This window comes from Trichechus manatus, unplaced genomic scaffold (assembly GCF_000243295.1).
Source record: "Trichechus manatus latirostris isolate Lorelei unplaced genomic scaffold, TriManLat1.0 scaffold00051, whole genome shotgun sequence".
In the NCBI taxonomy this organism is placed as follows: Eukaryota; Metazoa; Chordata; class Mammalia; order Sirenia; family Trichechidae; genus Trichechus; species Trichechus manatus.
Genome location: NW_004443987.1, coordinates 12,352,929 through 12,371,336, shown reverse-complemented (window position 1 = coordinate 12,371,336; position 18,408 = coordinate 12,352,929).

The window sequence follows — 18,408 nt, the reverse complement described above, 5'->3', positions numbered from 1 at the left end:
CGAGAAGGGAGAGGGGTGACATGTTGTGGGGTTGTTAACCAATGTCATAAAACAATATGTGTACTACTGTTTCATGAGAAACTATTTGTTTTGTAAGCCTTCACCTGAAGTACAATAAAAAAAAAAGACAAATAGAAAACAATGAGAAAATTGTATGAGTACATAATTAACAGAAGAACAAGCCCAAATGGCCAATAAATATATGAACTGAGGTTTAATATCCCTAGTAGGAAAATTCAAATGAATAATGAACTGTTGCTTTTGCCTAATAGATTGACAAAATTTTTAAAAGATTATAAAAACATTCCTGGAAAAGACCTGTGAAAAATGGTACTCTTGTTTATTGCCAGTGGATTTGTGAACTATTATAATCTTTTTTGAAAAATAATCTGGCAGCAGCTATAAAAATAAATATAAATATACTCTTCTCTCTCTCCTCTTCTCTCACTCTCTTGGTCAGTCTCTATTTTTTCTCTTAGCAGTCCTACATCTGTGAATCTATCCAATAGAAATAAATTTACATACGAATATATTACACCATTCTTTGTATTGGCAAAACATTGGAAACAATGTGAATTCTGATCACACAATTGAATATTATGCAACCATTTTAAAAATAAGTTAGAGCTTTACAAGCTGATTTGGCGTAATTTCCACAATGTACTTTCGACTGAGAAAAGAAAGATGCAGAGAAGTACATACAGTAAAATTCTATTTTATTTAAAAATGCGCATGTATGCATAAACACATGGTTTGTTATTTATGATAAATATGAACATGGAGAAAGGTATGGGGGGATCCAAAACAGACTGTGAAGATTGGTTATCTAGAAGGTGTGCCTGAGGTAAATGCAGAGGGATAATCGAATGAGTAATATGGATTAATGGGTGAATAAGAGAGAAAAGAGAGGAGAGAAGAAAAATTAAAAGACTCAATATTTAAAGCCCAAATGTTCAGCAATTACTTAAGTAAGAAAATTAAGAATTCATCCATAAAATTCTGAAGCAAGGAGACATTACAGAACTCACCGGGCAGGCAATATCTGGCGTTGAACACAAAATGAAGATCTGCACCTGTACTAGAAACTTACCTTAGCTTCACATGTTAATGGTGGTTTACTCTTATTAGGTGGATCCTTAGGGAAGAAGATTAGAGATTGATAGCAGAAAATAATGTGTATTTTTTGTACTTAATTTTATCTAATATGTGTAGAAAACTGCAAGGATTACCATGCTTTTTAAAAAACCAAGCCGAATCAGTAGTGGTGGTTAGACGGGATGGGTGATCAGTAAGAGAATTATCGAAGCATCTGGACACTCAGATACAAGATGACATTTATTTAAGTAGATAATTATGAAGGCTATATAGCGGTTTTTTCTAGAAAACATACTCATAGTATGTAAAATAAGAAAAATTTAATATATTTATTCTCTGGATATGTATCTATATTATGCATATACATGAACAAATACCTCAGGAGTATATGGAAAAAAGAGTACAATTTAATTTTGTAGTGGAGTGCTGAATATTTTTTTTATCAATTTTTGATTTGTTATTAATGCTGCCATTTGGTACTAAGATTCATTCTTTCCATATTTTTAGCTGTTCAATTCTCTCTCGCTATTAATTTCACCGTCTATATTACTTCTTGTTATTTTTTCTCTTTCTCCAAGTTCTGTCTCCCACCCTTATGTCTTTGATTTTTATTGTGGTGCTTTATTATTCCTTTTCTAAATTGGTGAGTTTATCTTTTTATTTTCCAGTAAGGTGGCTTTGCCTCTGTAGGATGGAGTTGCTGCCTAGATTCTGAATAGTGGCAGCCTCCTGCTCATCCTGTAACCTGACCCTACAAATGCCAGTAAATTTCCATTAGTCCTTAAGCCAGATTTGGCCCACCCCATGTGCACAGAAGGGCCAGCTGTGACTGTTAATTGCCCCCAACAGATGATGCAGCAACAGATGGAACAAATCAGAAGGAAAATCATCACCCAGACCCTATTCCAAAGTGACAGGTCCGGCAAGAACCACATCACCTCCTGTTTCCTGGCCACCTTCTAAAATTTTCCCTCCCCAGTACGCCTGTGCAGCCGCCAACTTGCTGCCCAAATCATGTATAAGCTCTGTTTCCCCATAGCTGAGGGAGTCGGATCTGAGGAACTCCTCCAAGCTCCTTGCTCAAGCATTGCAATAAAGTTACTTTCTCTCTCTCAAAGGCCAGTATCCAGATTATTGGCAGGTCTGAGCGTGCCAGACAAGGACATACCTTCCTGGGTTTGGCAAAAATTTTGGCTCCCAACGTGGGGCCAGAGGGTAGCACAGACCCCCTGTCCAGAACCCAGTACCACCTCAACAGTGAGCAGAACCTCCACTGACTCTCAGCGCCTACCAAGCCTCTTGTTCGGGAGGATCAGCTGGGTCTCCTAACTGCGACCAAGGAGGCGACCAGTCCAAGGAGCTTTTACTTTGAGAATTAGAAACTAACTCAGCGTCTTAGTTATCTAGAGCTACTATAACAGAAATACCACAAGTGGATGGCTTTAACAAAGAGAAATTTATTTTCTCACAGTCTAGTAGGTCAGAAGTGCAAATTCAGGGTGTCAGCTCCAGGGGAAGTCTTTCTCTCTCTGTTGGCTGTGGAGGAAGGAGCCTTCTCATCAATCTTCACCTGGACTAGGAGCTTCTCCATACAGGAACCCCAGGTCCAAAGGACGCACTGTGCTCAGGTGCTCCTTTCTTGGTGGTATGAGGACCAACACTCTCTGCTTGCTTCCATTTCCATTTATCTCTTGTAAGATAAAAGGTGGTGCAGGCCACACCCCAGGGAAACTCCCTTTACATTGGATCAGGTATGTGACCTTAGTAAAGGTGTTACAATCCCACTCTAATCCTCTTTAAAATAAAATTACAATCACAAAATGGAGGACAACCACACAATACTGGGAATCATGGCCTAACCAAGTTGACACATATTTTTTGGGGACACATTTCAATCCATGACAGTCAGGTATGGACTTGACTAGGTAAGGACCCTCAAAATTTCACTTGTTAAGTGTAAGTGCTTGGGATTGGAGATAGGGAGGTATCTGGAGGGTTAAAAGTAGGACCGAGACATCCCCATTAAGGGGAATTGATCCCTGCTAAGACATCCTCATTACTTTCTCTGACACGCCCCCTAGCCAACAGCAGAGAATGAGCACCCTAGCTTCTGGTTGACCATGGTCCTGGTTCCGGTTCTGGTTTTCAGGTGGGGAGGTATCTGGAGGATTGAATATAGGACTAAGACATCCTCATTAGGGGGGATTGAAGCCCTACTAAGACAACCTCATTACTTGCCCCACCACTCCCCCTGGCCAACAGAAGAGAACGGGCAGCCTAGTTTCTGGTTGATCTTGGTCAGGTTCGGGTTCTGGTTCAGGTTCTGAGTGAAATATGAGAAACCAACCTAGTGTACCTTTACTGGTAGTGTTCTGTGTTTTTCATGTAGATTCTAATTACCGTTTGGGGTCATTTAACTATGCTACCATCTTACAGTTAGATCTGTTTTGCAAAAAAGAGGGAAAATGGGATGAAATCCCCTATGTACAAACTTTATATCTCTCTGGCAAAATGAAAACCTACAAAAACAGACTTCTGGGCAACATAGCTCTATAGTCAGAAGCACCACACAGTCCCTCCGCAGCAAAGATCCAAAAAACTAAGTCAAACAGAGTCACACATCAATCCTGAAACCCTAAGCATCATATGAAGAGATAAAGAACTCAGCCAAGCACTGAATGGAATAAGAAACTGACCGAGAACAGAGAGCAAGGAGATATACATGCAGAGGTCCCCTATCAGCTACCGCAGCACGGATTCACCATCCTGGACTCCTATGGGAGATCAACGAATGGGGGTATGAGAAAGCAGCTTCATGGAACTTCCAAAGGGAGACAGAACAACCGGTAACCATTGATATAGGCTTTCCTACCCCCCACCCTTCTTCACCCTCACTTAGCTTCCTCTGCTTCCTCAGTCACAGTCTCTTGGCAGGGAAGCACCAGCTTCACCCTGGTGTTGCTTGGATTCCACTCGCCCGCACTGGCCGGCTCCCTGAGTGCCTTTTGTTGGCTGCTAATGTTGCCTTTTTACTCTTCTTTAGACTTCTTCCTTAACTCTCACCACCTCCCCCTCCTTTCTCTCAAATACCTGGCTCCGTGCACCATCTTTAATTCTTCCTGAAAGGCTGCAAAACACCACTTGACTGTGAAACTGCTTCCTGGCCCATGCCGCCACGCTGGTGGGACCCCTGAGGCTTTTTTGTTTGTCTGTTTGTTTGCTCTGATTTGTTCTGTTTTGATTTGTTCGTTTGTTTTCTTTTTCTTTTCTTGGCTTGGGAGCCCCTTCTAGCTGGGCAGTACCACACGGCTTGGGAGCTACTCCCTTACTCTGTGCAGATGCACGGGGACATCCCTGGGGGCATTTCCTTTTTCTTGTTCTTCTTTTTCTTTTTTTGTTTTTGCTTTTGAGATTTTTTTGTTACTTTGTTTTGTTTTCTTCTCTCTTTTATTCTCTTTCTTTCATTTCCAGTTTCTCGATTTATTCATTTTTTTCTTTTACCCTTTTTCATTTTTTTATTTTTGTTTTTCCTCATTTCTCAGTCTCTCTTCTCTCCACTCCTATAGCAAGCTCCCTTAGCACTCTTTTTTGTTTGTGTGTATGTTTTTGGCACCTGTTCCTCTCTCCTATCCCTTCTCTTTCCCATACCCATCTTAGCTCCACACATCACAGTCTACCCCCTCCTTCCTGCCTACTTGCACTGTGCACTGAACATCACACTCCCAAGAAGCACAGGCATGGCCTACTGGAACCTGCCCGGCACTGATTCCCAGTCCCAACTGTCAGCCCTGGTACGTGCCACAAACAACCCATCCAAGCAACTCCCTTTCAGCTGGACCTGCCCTGATGTACCATACTTGAGTGACTGACCCTGCCCATTGAAGAAGGAGGTGAAAAGTATCATGCCCACAGATAAGCAAACAACAAAGAATGCACAGCCCGCCTACTCAGACATAACAAAATAAAACAAGAGCAGGGTGAAAACAAACAAATGTACAATCAATAAATGAGGAAAATAACCACTGAATGCCCTGAAGACAGCAGACAATATCAAAACATTTACAAAAACAGGACAGGATGGTTCTAGTAGGCATCCAAAATAAAACACCAGATGACCTTCCAGTAGAAGAAAAGGCACTAGACCTAACTGATAGGGAATTCAAATCTCTAATATTCAGAATTACCCAAGACTTGCAGCAAAAAGCAGACAAAAATGAGGAAAAAATAGACAAATTCATGGAAAAGGCATACAAATTCTTGGAAAATACAGACAAAAAATGGAAGAATTCAAGAAAATAATACAGGAACAAAATGCTAAAATAAATTCACAACTAGAAATCATACAAAAACAACAATTAGAAATCTAATAGATAAACAACAAGATTTCAGAAATGGACAGTGTCATAGAAGGGCTGAGGAGCAGCTTTGAAATGATGGAAGATAGGGTCAGCGAAATTAAAGACAAACACTTGAAAACAACACTGTTTGGGGAAAAATCAGAAAAAAGAATGAAGAAAAATGAAGAAATCCTGAGAATTATGTGGGATACAATCAAAAGCAAAAATCTATGAGTGATCGGAGTTCCAGAACAGGGGGAGAAAACAGAAAACACAGAGAGGATCATTGAAGAATTGCTGACAGAAAACTTCCCCAGTATTGTGAAAGATGAGAAGCTGACAATTCAAGAAGCTCAAAGAACCCCATATAGGATAGACCCCAAAAGAAAATCACCAAGGCATATCATAATCACCCTCACTAAAACCAAAGACAAACAAAAAATCCTTAGAACAGCTCGAGAAAAACAAAAAGTCACATACAGAGGAGAAACAATAAGACTAAGCTCGGATTATTTGGCAGGAACCATGCAGGCAAGAAGGCAATGGGATGACATATATAAAACCTTGAAAGAAAAAAATTGGCATCCAAGAATAATACATCCTGCAAAACTCTAGTTCCCATATGATGGTGAAATCAGGTCATTTCCAGATAAACCAAAATTAGGGGACTATGTAAAAATCAAACCAAACTTACAAGACTTATTTAAGGGGGTCCTTCAATTTGAGAACAAACAACGTCAGACCACAGGCTGAATATAGGACACAGGATTGTACTAGCCAGATACTAACCTAGGAAATGAACTCTTAAGGATGATGCAAAACCAACAGAATTACAACAGGGAACCAGAGAGGTTAATCTGACAATGACAAGAGTATCAGAACAATAAAAGAGGGAATAAACTGTGTAGGTATAGAACACTCTAATGGAGAGGAAGACAAGGTGATACCAAGTAACAATAGACTGGTTCAAATCTAGGAAGATAAGGGTAAATTTCAAGGTAATCAAAAAGAAAGTTAACAAACCTACTCATCAAAATAAAGAAGAAACACATAAAGTCTCAGTAAAAACAAAACCTACAAAAACAAAAGAAATGAAAAAAAATCCACAAACAAAAGGTACTCAGCACAGGAGAGTAAGAGGAACAAAGAAAACGTCAGTACCACAAAAAAAACAAAACAAAACAAAACAAAAACAAAAAAACACTACAAAATGCAATCCCACTCCCAGGAATAGATCTTAGAGAAATAAGAGCCATCACACGAGTAGACATATGCACACCCATATTCATTGCAGCACTGCTCACAATAGCAAAAAGATGGAAATAACCTAGATGCCCATCAACAGATGAATGGATAAAAAAAAACAAACTATGGTACATACACACGTTGGAGTATTACGCGAAGATAAAGAACAATGATGAATCTGTGAAGCATCTCACAACATGGATGAAACTGGAGGACATTACGCTGAGTGAAATAAGTCAATAACAAAAGGACAAATATTGTATGAGACCTCTACTGTAAAAACTCATGTGAAAGTTTAAACACAAAAAGAAACAATCTTTGTTGGTTACGAGGGATGGGAGGGGTGCGGGAGACTAAATAGAGAATAGATAAGTGGCATCTTGGGTGAAGGGTAAGACAGTACACAATACTGGGGAAGCCAGCACAACTTGTACAAGGAAAGGTCATGGAAGCTCCATAGACACTTCTAAACTCCCTAAGGGACTGAATTGCTGGGCGGAAGGCTGTGGAGATCATAATCCTGGGGAACATCTAGCTCAACTGGCATAACACAGTTTATAAAGACTGTTCTACATTCTACCTTGGTGAGTAGCATCTGGGGTCTTAAAAGCCTGTGAACAGCCATCTAAGATCCTCCACAGGTCTCATTCCTTCAGGAGCAAGGGAGAATGAAGAGAACAAGATACAAGGAAAAGATTAGACCAAAGGAGTAGTGGAACACAGCTACCACGGCCTCCACCAGACTGAGTCCAGTACAGCTAGATGGTGCCCGGCTACCACCACTGACTGCTCTGCCTGGGATCACAATAGAGGGTCCTGGACTGAGCTGGAAAAGGATGTAGAACAAAATTCTAACTCACAAAAAAAAAAGACCAGATTTACTGGCCTGACAGATTGGAGACACCCAGAGAGTATGGCCCTGTATACCCTTTTAGTTCAGTGGTGAAGTCACTCCCAAAGTGCACCATTCAGCCATGGATTGGACAGCCTCATAAAACAAAATGGGACTAAGGAGGCACAGCAGTCCAGGGACAAGGACTAGAAGGCAGGAGGGGACAGGAAAGCTGGTGATAGGGAACCCAAGGTTGAGAAGGGGACAGTGTTGACATGTGGGGTTGTTAACCATTGTCATAGGGCAATACGTGTACTAACTGTTTATGAGAAACTATTTGTTCAGCAAACCTTCATCTAAGGTACAAAAAAAAAAAAAAAAAAAAAGAATTATCTATGTGAGATCAAATTGACAACAGCTACTCAAAAGGTTTGATGGGAAGCCTAGGGGGCAGTGAGTTGAAGATAATGGTGATGGAATAATTTGGAAAAGGATAGTGAGAATAGCAGCACAACTGGAAGAATGTAATCGATGTCACTGAATTGTACATGTAGAAACTTTTGAAATTTTGTAACTCTGGCTATGTATATTGTCACCAAAAAAAAGGTCCTCCAAGTTCGAGAAGGAGAGTGTTGACCTGTCCTGCAGTTGTTAACCAATGTCATAAAACAATATGTGTGCTGACTGTTTAGTGAGAATCTATTTGTTCTGTAAACTTTCATCTAAAGAAAAAAAAAAAAAAAAAAAAAAAACCTACAAAAACAGTATAAGCTAATGGTGCAGGGGCAAAAGGAAGGGAAGAAATGCCCCACCTGGAGAGGCCTGGGGCAAAAGCCAGGCCAGATAAATGGGATGATTGATAGGGGACCAAGGTCTTCTGGTTCCACCCAGCAGAGGCCCAAGGTCATATGCATACAAATGGGAAGATAGTCAAGGTGTGGAGAAGAGAAGATAAATCTGGAATGTTTTAAAAAGGGTTATGTGTTTACGATTATGCGTTTGTCTGAATGTACTATGGATATTGAATGTTCTCCCACCTAATGTTGTAAAGCAGACCTAAATTTATGTTAGAGATGAATATTGGGTATTACAGATTACAGAGAGCATGTAACTCTGCCTTCAGCCAATGCTTAATTGGATATGCTAAGAGGGGAACTAGGATTTGCCTGGAAGAAACAGGCTTTTTGTTTCAAGCCAGTAGCCCTATGTATACAGTGGCTGCTTAGGTCGAAAACCTGAGCCCCACCCCAGATTTGCATTTATCTCCGCCTGTGCCCCCTCTTCCTTATCCATCTGGGGTTGTGGGACTGATTCCTGGCCCGGCACCGGCCCTAACAGCCCCAACACCGGCGGCCCTCACTGCGCTGCCTTACCGATGGCAGCCACTACCCTTTTGGCGGAACCCTCCGCCGCCTCTCTGGCGAATTGCTTGCTAGCCCCTCATGAGTCAGAACCTCCCGGTCCTGCCCAGGGTGTAGTCTCCCCAGGGCACACCTGTAGTGGGATGCAATTTGGCCAGGTATCCACCCGTCTCCTCAGGGCAATTTACGCTGAGACAAATGCCTGCTGGACTGGATCACAATGGTCAGCCTAGAGGGTTTATCTGGGTCCATACACCATTCTCCACCTCTGACCCATATAATTGGAATATTCTTCTAACTCCAGAGGACTGGAGGATGGTTTTAGAAAAGGCACGCCAAGAGTCCAACAGGTTGCATAACCTCAACCCTCGGAATGGTATTAGACTCTTGGCAGCCCAGGCTGAACCTGCCACAGATATCAGCTGGGGGTAGGACAGCTAGAACATTATAAAAACTGTTTGATAGTTGGTTTACAGCAAAGGGCCCCAAAACAGAAGAGCCTTAGAAAAATTCAGGATGTGCCCAAAGGCTCCAAGGAGAATCCTTCCAGCTTCCTAGAACGGGTGTACAAAGCATATTGGCAGTTTACTGATAAGGACCCAGAGAATGCTAGGTTAATAAATACGACTTTCATCAGCCAGAGCACCCCCAACATCAGGCGGAAACTTCAAAAGTTAGAAGGAGGTCTAGGAATGAATACTTCACAACTTGTTGAGGTTGCCTTTAAGGTCTTCAATAACTGGGACTGTGTACAAGAAAAAAAGAAAAAGAAAAAAATGAAACAACAGGCTGCGCTCCTGGCAGCAGCTCTCAGAGGTAACCCACCACCCAGGCAGACCTCCTGCAGGGTAAGTCCTTGTGGGCCCCAAAATGGCTGGTGGCCAACCTAAGGCCCCCTAAAGCTAGACCGCAGACAGTGTGCCTACTGCAAATAAGAAGGCCACTGGAAACGAGAGTGCCCCTGGCAGCCAACCCAGTCCAAGCAGGAAACCCATAACACAGCTCCCACAGCTGTCAGCCGATGACTCAGACTGACAGGGCCCAGGGACTCCCCTGCAAACCACATGGTGCCCCGGGTTGCAATAACAGTGGGAGAACAGAATTCTTAGTGGACATGGGTGCAACCTATTCCTTCACGCACAACAGACCAGAAAGCTGGAGAACATGGTCTCTGCTGCTGTCCCAGGCACACAGGGGACCCTCCAGCCACCCTAAGCAGGGACAAGTCTGCATTCCCAGACCTCGGCCGGCTTCGTTGACAGGGTGGAGAGCTGCCAAACACAGGCGAAGGAGGCACACAGCTTCAGGGCCTGGTGGGACAGTCACCAACCTTACCTTTCCCCAAATCCTGGCAGACCCGTGACAGCAAAGAGCATCTCAGTTGGAGGAAAAAAAGCCAACTAGAGTTTGAATAATGTACTATGGCCAGCAGTTATACACTGCCCTGGGCACCAGAAGGAAGAGTCTTACATAAAGGATCAGGTGGCCAAACAAGCCCCTAGAACAAAAACTCTTGCCACTTGCCTTGCTTTAATTCCTAATCTTCAGCTACTAGTATGCTTCTAGTCATATGTCTTTCCCACAGATACCCCTCTTCATCTCATAAAGAAGTGGGATGACCATCATTCTCCCAGACAGCTTCAACCCAAGTGGACCGGTCCTTATGAAATTCTTCTAGTCACCACTCCTCAGTAAAGGTAGCCAGAGTCAAGCCTTGGATCTGCTACACCAGGGTAAAGTACGTGCCCATAGATCCAGATGTGCCTTTAAAGGCTTCCCCTACAGGCATGGGTCACCAAAGTGCAGTCTATTCCTGGGACTACAAAGACAGCCAACCCCTCAAACAGAGTGGGAATGCAAGCCACTGGAAGACTTAAGCCACCTTCTAAGTCTTCTTTGCCTGCTACCCCCAGGAGCTAATCATTCCTTGTCTCTTCCTAGGTCCCTAAAACTCCACCCCATGTCAGCAGGAAGTAGCCAGAGGAGTCGCCGACCCTTATTCCTTAAGATTAAGGAATTGCTACAACTCAAGGGGGGATTGTAACCTGACCCTAAGAATGCCAGTAAATTTCCATTAGTCCTCAAGCCAGATTTGGCTCTCCCCACACGCACAGAAGGGCCAGCTGTGACCATTAATTGACCTCAGCAGTGGATGCAGCAACAGGTGGAACAAATCAGAAGGAAAATCATCACCCAGACCCTATTCCAAAGCGATAGGTCCGGCAAGAACCACATCACCGCCTGTTTCCTGGCCACCTTCTAGAATTTTCCCTCCCCAGTATGCCTGCGTGGCTGCCATCTTGCTGCTCAAATCACATATAAACCCTGCTTTCCCATAGCTCGGGGAGTCAGATCTGAGGAACTTCCTCCCAGCTTCTTGCTCTGCTCATTGCAATAAAGTTACTTTCTCAAAGGCCAGTGTCCAGATTATTGGCAGGTCTGAGCGCACTGGACAAAGACCCACCTTACCGGGTTTGGCAACAGTCCTTCAGCCCTGTGATCTTACATCATGATCACCTGCATTTGCAAAGGCCATTTTACAAAATGGAAGACTCTTGTGGCAGTAAAGGTCCATGGTTTCCCAGAGGGGTGAAGTTTGAAAGACTTTTTCTCTCTTTCCCTTTATTTCTGTCTTGCTTATTACAGAAATTTTCTGCCCATATGGCTGTGATTTTATCTGCTATTGATTTACCTTACTGTCTTTTTTCCTTTCCCCATTATCCTGCCTCCTGTGTATTTACTATCTATTTTATGCTGTTTTATACACCCTCCTCACTCCTACATTATCTGTGTTAATTGTCTTATATTTTATCTTCTTTCTCAGCTTCAACCCAGGTGTTTTCCATTTTTCTGCTACTTCTACTTCCAGTAATGCACTTTATCTACTTTTATATCTGGTCCCTGCTCCTCTTTCCTTCAACCATGGTAGCATGCCATTCTTTTGTGCAATAGCTATTGATTTGTACCTTGCACCATCTAGATGTAGAAATAACACCTATTATTTATCGAAAACCTACTACATGCCTGACAGTATTCAATACTTGAAACAAATTATTTCATTTAATATTTAAGACACTTTTATGAGAGAGGCAGTTCACAGAGCTTAAACCACTCATCTAAGGTCACGCATATAAGTACTCAAGGTACTTTCACGCCCAAGTCTTCCTTTGTCCAAATCCCATACTGTTCTCACCACATACTGTCCTCACCACATACTGTCTCTCAGATGAAAAAATGTGAAGAAGGCAAGTTATTTATCTTATCTATGTCTTCATCCTGATGCATTAAGGAAGGATATCAGTCTCTAGCTTATGTAGTTGTTGTGAGACTTAATTAGTGCCTAGGTACTGTAAATATTCAATGTGGTAGCTATTACTGTTTCAGGTGTTGGGGATACAGCAGTGAACAATTCAACTGAAGTCTCTGCCTGTAAGGAATTTGCACTCTAGGTGGGAAAACAGCAAATAGGAAACAGATGAAGAAAAAAATCAAATCCTGATGCATTATCACTCTGTTGTGTACAGAACAGACTCTAGAGGGCTAAGTGTGGAAGCAGGGAGAACAATAAAAGGCTTTTTAATAATCCAGGCAAGAAGTCTTGGTGGTTTGGACAAGAATTGTAGTGTAGTGAATTACTTAATATGGCCTTTCTAGCCATGGTCTTGTAACTCCCACCCAGGTGTTTGGGCAAGACTGTGTGATAGGGTAATTGTGGCCCACCAAGGGGATTAGTCAGTTTTGCCTTAAAAGATAGCCAATTCCAGAGCAGAGAAGAGAATCTTAGCACCACCAAGGAAGAACAGCCAGGAGCCAGCACGTCCTTTGGACCTGGGATTCCTGTGCTAAGAAGCTCCTGAACACAGGAGACAGAGAGCAAGCTGTAACCTTGAAGATGGTGAGAAGCGGTGGCAAGAGAGACTCAACAGTAAAGACCCGAAAGCAGGAGATGGTGTGGTGGATTTCCCAGCCCATGGAGAGAGAAAGCTGAGTACCTTAGGGCAGAGGCTGAGGGCCAGGGAGAGACATGCCTGTGAGCACGGCTAGGAAGAAGCTGTCCTGATGGAAGAACTGTATCCTTGAGTGTTCCTGAGCCTGAATTGTAACCTATTACTTCCCTAATAAACTCCATAATCATGTGTATGGTCTGTGAGTTCTGTGTGGCTGTTGCAATGAACTATCAAACCCAGCAGAGAAGTAGAGAGTGCTGTGCGAGGGACAGTTGGTGTCAGAGTTGGGAAAGATGGCATAGAGAGAGGAGGCTTTGTTTGATCCCCGCCTTATAGGAATCAACTTTGGGCTGTTGATCTCGATTCTCTTTCTCCCTTGTGAAGTTAGAGGAGGTCAGACTTGCCTCCATGCCATTTTTTACAAGAATGCATTGGCATTTGAGCCTTCTGGAGTCCTTGAAAACATAGTATGTGGCTTAGTGGAATGGCAGGGAAAAAACGTTCTCGATATGGATACAAGCTTAAAAAGGGGAAAAGTTACCAATGAACAAGACTTGACCAGTAAGAGTACATAGCCGAGGCTGCCTAAAATGAATAGACTGCTTGGGCAAACAGTTACATAAAAGTGAAATAATTCTCAATGTCCCCAATATTTATCCTTTTGTCTTGCTAGATCTTTTTCTCATCCAGCCTAGATGCTGAGAAGGATCAGAACTGTTTCAGATTAAAAGCAATGTTAGACTGAGACTAAAAACTTGTACTTGGTGTTTTGTCTTGCGTAAGGCACCTCTTCTGAATGTGATACTCCTTTTAGAGTCTGCAACCTCCAAATTAAACTAATTTCACACTGTCTTTTGGGAGGAGGTATGGTGCAATGGGTCACTTTTGTCTGGCTTTTCTCGCCATGGTCTTGTAACTCCCACCCAAGTAATTGGGCGGGACTGTGCATATAAGGTAATTGTGGCCCACCAAGGGGATTGGTCAGTTTTGCCATCCTAATAGGCTTAAAAGAGCCAATTCCAGAGCAGAGAGAGGATCTCACTACCACCAAGAAAGAAGGGCCAAGAGCGGAGCATGTCCTTTGGACCCAGGATCCCTGCACTGAGAAGCTCCTGGAACCAGGAGACTGAGAGAGAGAGAGAAAGTGCTGTAACACTGAAGACAGCCAGACGTGGTGGCAGAGAAATGGTGGCAGGAGAGACCAGCAGGAGATGGCGTGGTAGGCTTCCTGGCCCATGGAGCAAGAAAGCTGAGTGCCTTTGGGCAGGAGGCTTGCTGGCAGAGTAGGGTGCCTCTGAGCTCTTATCGGCAGAGCTAAAAGAGCTTTGTAACACTTGCCAAGTAGGGCAGAAGCTAAGGGACCAGAGAGAGGCGTCGTGCCCATGGGCAGAGCTGAAAAGAGGCTCTCCTGATGGAAGAACTGTATCCTGAGAGTTCCTGAACCTGAATTGTAACCTGTTACTTCACCAATAAACCCCATAACTGTGAGTATGGTCTGTGAGTTCTGTGTGGCCATTGCAATGATTTATCATTCAGCAGGGAAGTAGAGAGTGACTTGGGAGGGACGGTTGGTATCAGAATTGATAAAGATGGCAGACAGAGGAGGCATATCTGACCACTGCCTCATAGGAATCAGCCTTTGGCTGTTGACCTTGATTCTCCTTCCCCCTTATGAAGTTAGAGGAGGTCAGCCACTGCTCCTATGCCATTATTACATTAGGGTAGCAGAGAGGAAGAGGCGAGGGAGGATATTATTAATAAAGAACACAAAGCTTAGAATTAGACTTCAGTTTATTTCCTGTTTCTGCTATAGACATTTGTTATGAACCTTTTTTTCCTTATATATCAATGTTGTTGTTGTTAGGTGCCATTGAGTCTGACTCATAGTGACCCTATGTACAATAGAACAAAACACTGCCTGGTACTGTGCCATCCTCACAAACATTATGCTTGAGCCTATTGTTGCAGCCACTGTGTCAATCTATGTCTGTCACGGATTGAATTGTGTCCCCCCAAAAATATGTGTATCAATTTGGCTGGGCCATGATTCACAGTATTGTGTGATTGTCCTCCATTTTGTGACTGTAATTTTATGTTAAAGAGGATTAGGGTGGGATTGTAACACCACCCTTACCCAGGTCACATCCCTGATCCAATGTAAAGGAGTTTTCCTAGGGTGTGGCCTGCACCACCTTTTATCTGTCAAGAGATAAAAGGAAAGAGAAGAAAGCAGAGAATTGGGGGACCTCATACCACCAAGAAAGAAGCACCGGGGGCAGAGCGCGTCCTTTGGACCCAAGGTTCCTGCGCAAAGAAGCTCCTAGTCTGGGGGAAGACTGATGATGATGAGGACCTTCCTCCAGAGCAGACAGAGACAGAAAGCCTTCCCCTGGAGCTGATGCCCTGCGTTTGGACTTCTAGCCTACTAGACTGTGAGAAAATAAATTTCTCTTTGTGAAAGCCATCCACTCGTGGTATTCCTGTTAGAGTAGCACTAGATAACTAAGACAGTCTCCTTGAGGATCTTTCTCTTTTTCACTGACTATCTACTTTTCTACTTTACCAAGCATGATGACCTTCTCCAGGGACTGATCCCTCCTGATAACACGTCCAAAGCATATGAGACAAAGTCTTGCCATGCTTTCTTCTAAGGAGCATTCTGGCTTCACTTCTTCTAACACAGATTTGTTCGTTCTTTTGGCAGTCCATGTTATATTCAATATTCTTCACCAACGCCATAATTCAAAGGCATCAATTCTTCTATGGTCTTCCTTATTCATTGCCCAGCTTTCACATGCATATGAGGTGATTGAAAACACCATGGCTTGGGTCAGGTGCACCTTAGTCTTCAAGGTGACGTCTTTGCTTTTGAACACTTTAAAGAGGTCTTTTGCAGCAGATTTGCCAAATGCAATACATTTGATTTCTTGACTGCTGTTTCCATGGGTGTTGATTGTGGATTCAAGTAAAATGAAATCCTTGACAACTTCAATCTTTTCTCCCTTTACCATGATGTTGCTTATTGGTCCAGTTGTGAAGATTTTTGTTTCCTTTATATTGAGGTGTAATCTATACTGAAGTCTATGGTCTTTAATCTTCATCAGTAAGTGCTTCAAGTCCTCTTCACTTTCAGCAAGCAAGGTTGTGTCATCTGCATAATGCAGGCTGTTAATGAGTCTCCCTCCAATCCTGATGCCACGTTTTTCCTCATATAGTCCATCTTCTCAGATTATTTGCTTAGCATACAGATTGAATAGGTATGGTGAAAGGATGTAACCCTGACACACACTTTTCCTGACTATAAGTATTTGGCTGCTGACTGAAATGTTAGCGGTTCACACCCACCAGCTGCTCCGTGGGAGAAAGATGTGGCAGTCTGCTTCTGTAAAGATTTACAGCCTTGGAAACCTTGTGGGGCATTTTTACTCTGTCCTATAGGGTCACTATGAGTTGGTGACTCATATGCCTATGTGGGTGAGTCATATATCTATGACTCAATGGTATATATGAATAGAGATGATAATATGGCAGAAACACCTATGCAGAAGAATGTAAGTGAAGCACACAGAAGCAAAAAAATTATTTTAGTTTCTTTCTTCTGGTCTGAAAAGTGTGTAGTTTGAAAGGAGATGGGCATGGTCAAAAAGACGGGACTAAAAAGAAAAAGCATATGGAACAGTCTATGGAATTCCCTTGAGATGTTTTAGGGTTTTAATTTTTTTTTAATGGCTATCATTGACGAGGTAGCCCTAGTGGCACAGTGGTTAAGTGCTCAGCTGCTAACTGAAAGGTCAGCAGTGCAAACCCACCAGCCACTCCACAAGAGAAAGATGAAGCAGTCTGCTTTGGCAAAGATTTACAGCCTTGCAAACTCTATGGGGCAGTTCTACTCTTTCCTACAGCCTTTGCATGACTGGTGGGATATATGGTTGCCTACCAATATTTTCTGCCTCTCATGTTCATTGGGAAGCTGCTTTCCTAGTGACAGTGCATGCTGCATGCTGCTGCAAGGCAGGGACGTTTATGACTTTTTGAAACTGAAAAACGAGCATATGCTGCAAATTACTGTTTCTACAGGGTGTTGTTTGAGGTGTGTGCATTTTTGGTAGGAAAAATAGAAATTTTCAATATTTTTTAGAGGAACAAATATGTTCCAGTGAAGTCAGGGGGACGCTGGGGGCAAAATTAGTGGGACAACATATGTCCCTCTGGATTCTAAGGGTAAGCTTGTGGGAGGGGGCAAGAAAAAACTCCATACTACCTACCAAAAATTTAATAACACTCAATGATTCAGCATGTTTCCATTGATGAAAACATGTGGTATCAACGAAAAAATTATTTTGGTCTTGATTTATTTGGGTCAAGACCCAGAAAATAATTGGGTCTTGATAGGTATAGGGTTGCTATGAGTAAGAATTGACTCAAAGGCAGTGGATTTGGTTTGGATTTTTATCATTGGAGAGAGAAATAAAACACAAGCAATAATGCTCGGTTGGTTTCCCAGTAATTTATGTTTGTATGGGAGGCTAAATATTATAGAAGAGATCTGAATATTAAGTGAATCTTTATGCTGGTGTCATGTGAAGGGATTCAGAGGATGAAAACCAACCAAGGATATAAACTCATCAAAAAAGGATGAAATGTTAGAATTGTTTTTACAAAAATATCAGAATTTCTGAAATGGAGTAATCACTGTAGTAAAAACTCATTAAGTATATTAGAAGCCATTGTGTTGAGTGTGCAGGGTGGTAATGATGGTGAAAATACTTCACATGAAGAGATCTAAAACATGCCGAGCTTTTCAGAAACATGTTCTATGTGCATAATTTTTAGAATCTAATAATTCTCTACATTTTCCAAGTATAGATATATGTGCTTAAAATTCACTTTACTGAAGGCAACAGTCTTAGCTCTCAGTCTGGGCAGGAAAAAACAGGGCAAGATAATTGAATATAAGTAGGTAGAATAAAAGTTGAAGACCAAATCTAGCTTGGAAAGATTGGGGCTAGTTCAAAACATCTCAGAGGTTAGATTGGCCCCAATACTGCTAGCATTTTCATTTCAGACTTATAAGAATTATATTCTGATATTTGTGGGAAATGGGGAAGGAAGATAATGTTAATGAATTAAAGAACAAATGGAAATTTACTTTCTTTGGCTAATATTATTTAAATTACTGCTGATTTGGATATAGACACTGCTGTGTCTGTATCATAACAGCAGAAAAACAACACTATAGAAATATCACTTTAGTCTTCCCCCGACCCCACCCACCATTCTCTTCTTGTTAGGCAGTTCACTGTCAGTAAGGTGTTTTTGTTTGCTTGTTTTATTGTTTGTTTCTTTCCCCACTATGATAAATATTTCATACAGGTCATTTAAACCAACTGTGTAGTAAGAGAGAAAGTAAATACGTTACATTTTTTGTACTAAAAGTAAACATAAAAGTAAGCCCAAGAGAGTTATAACTCTTAAATGATAAAAAAAGCCTTTAAAAGAATGTATATAACATTTATGGACTATGGGGGAGATTGAATGCTGAGTGGATGTTTGATGATATTATGGAATTGTGTTAATTTTAAGTGTGATGA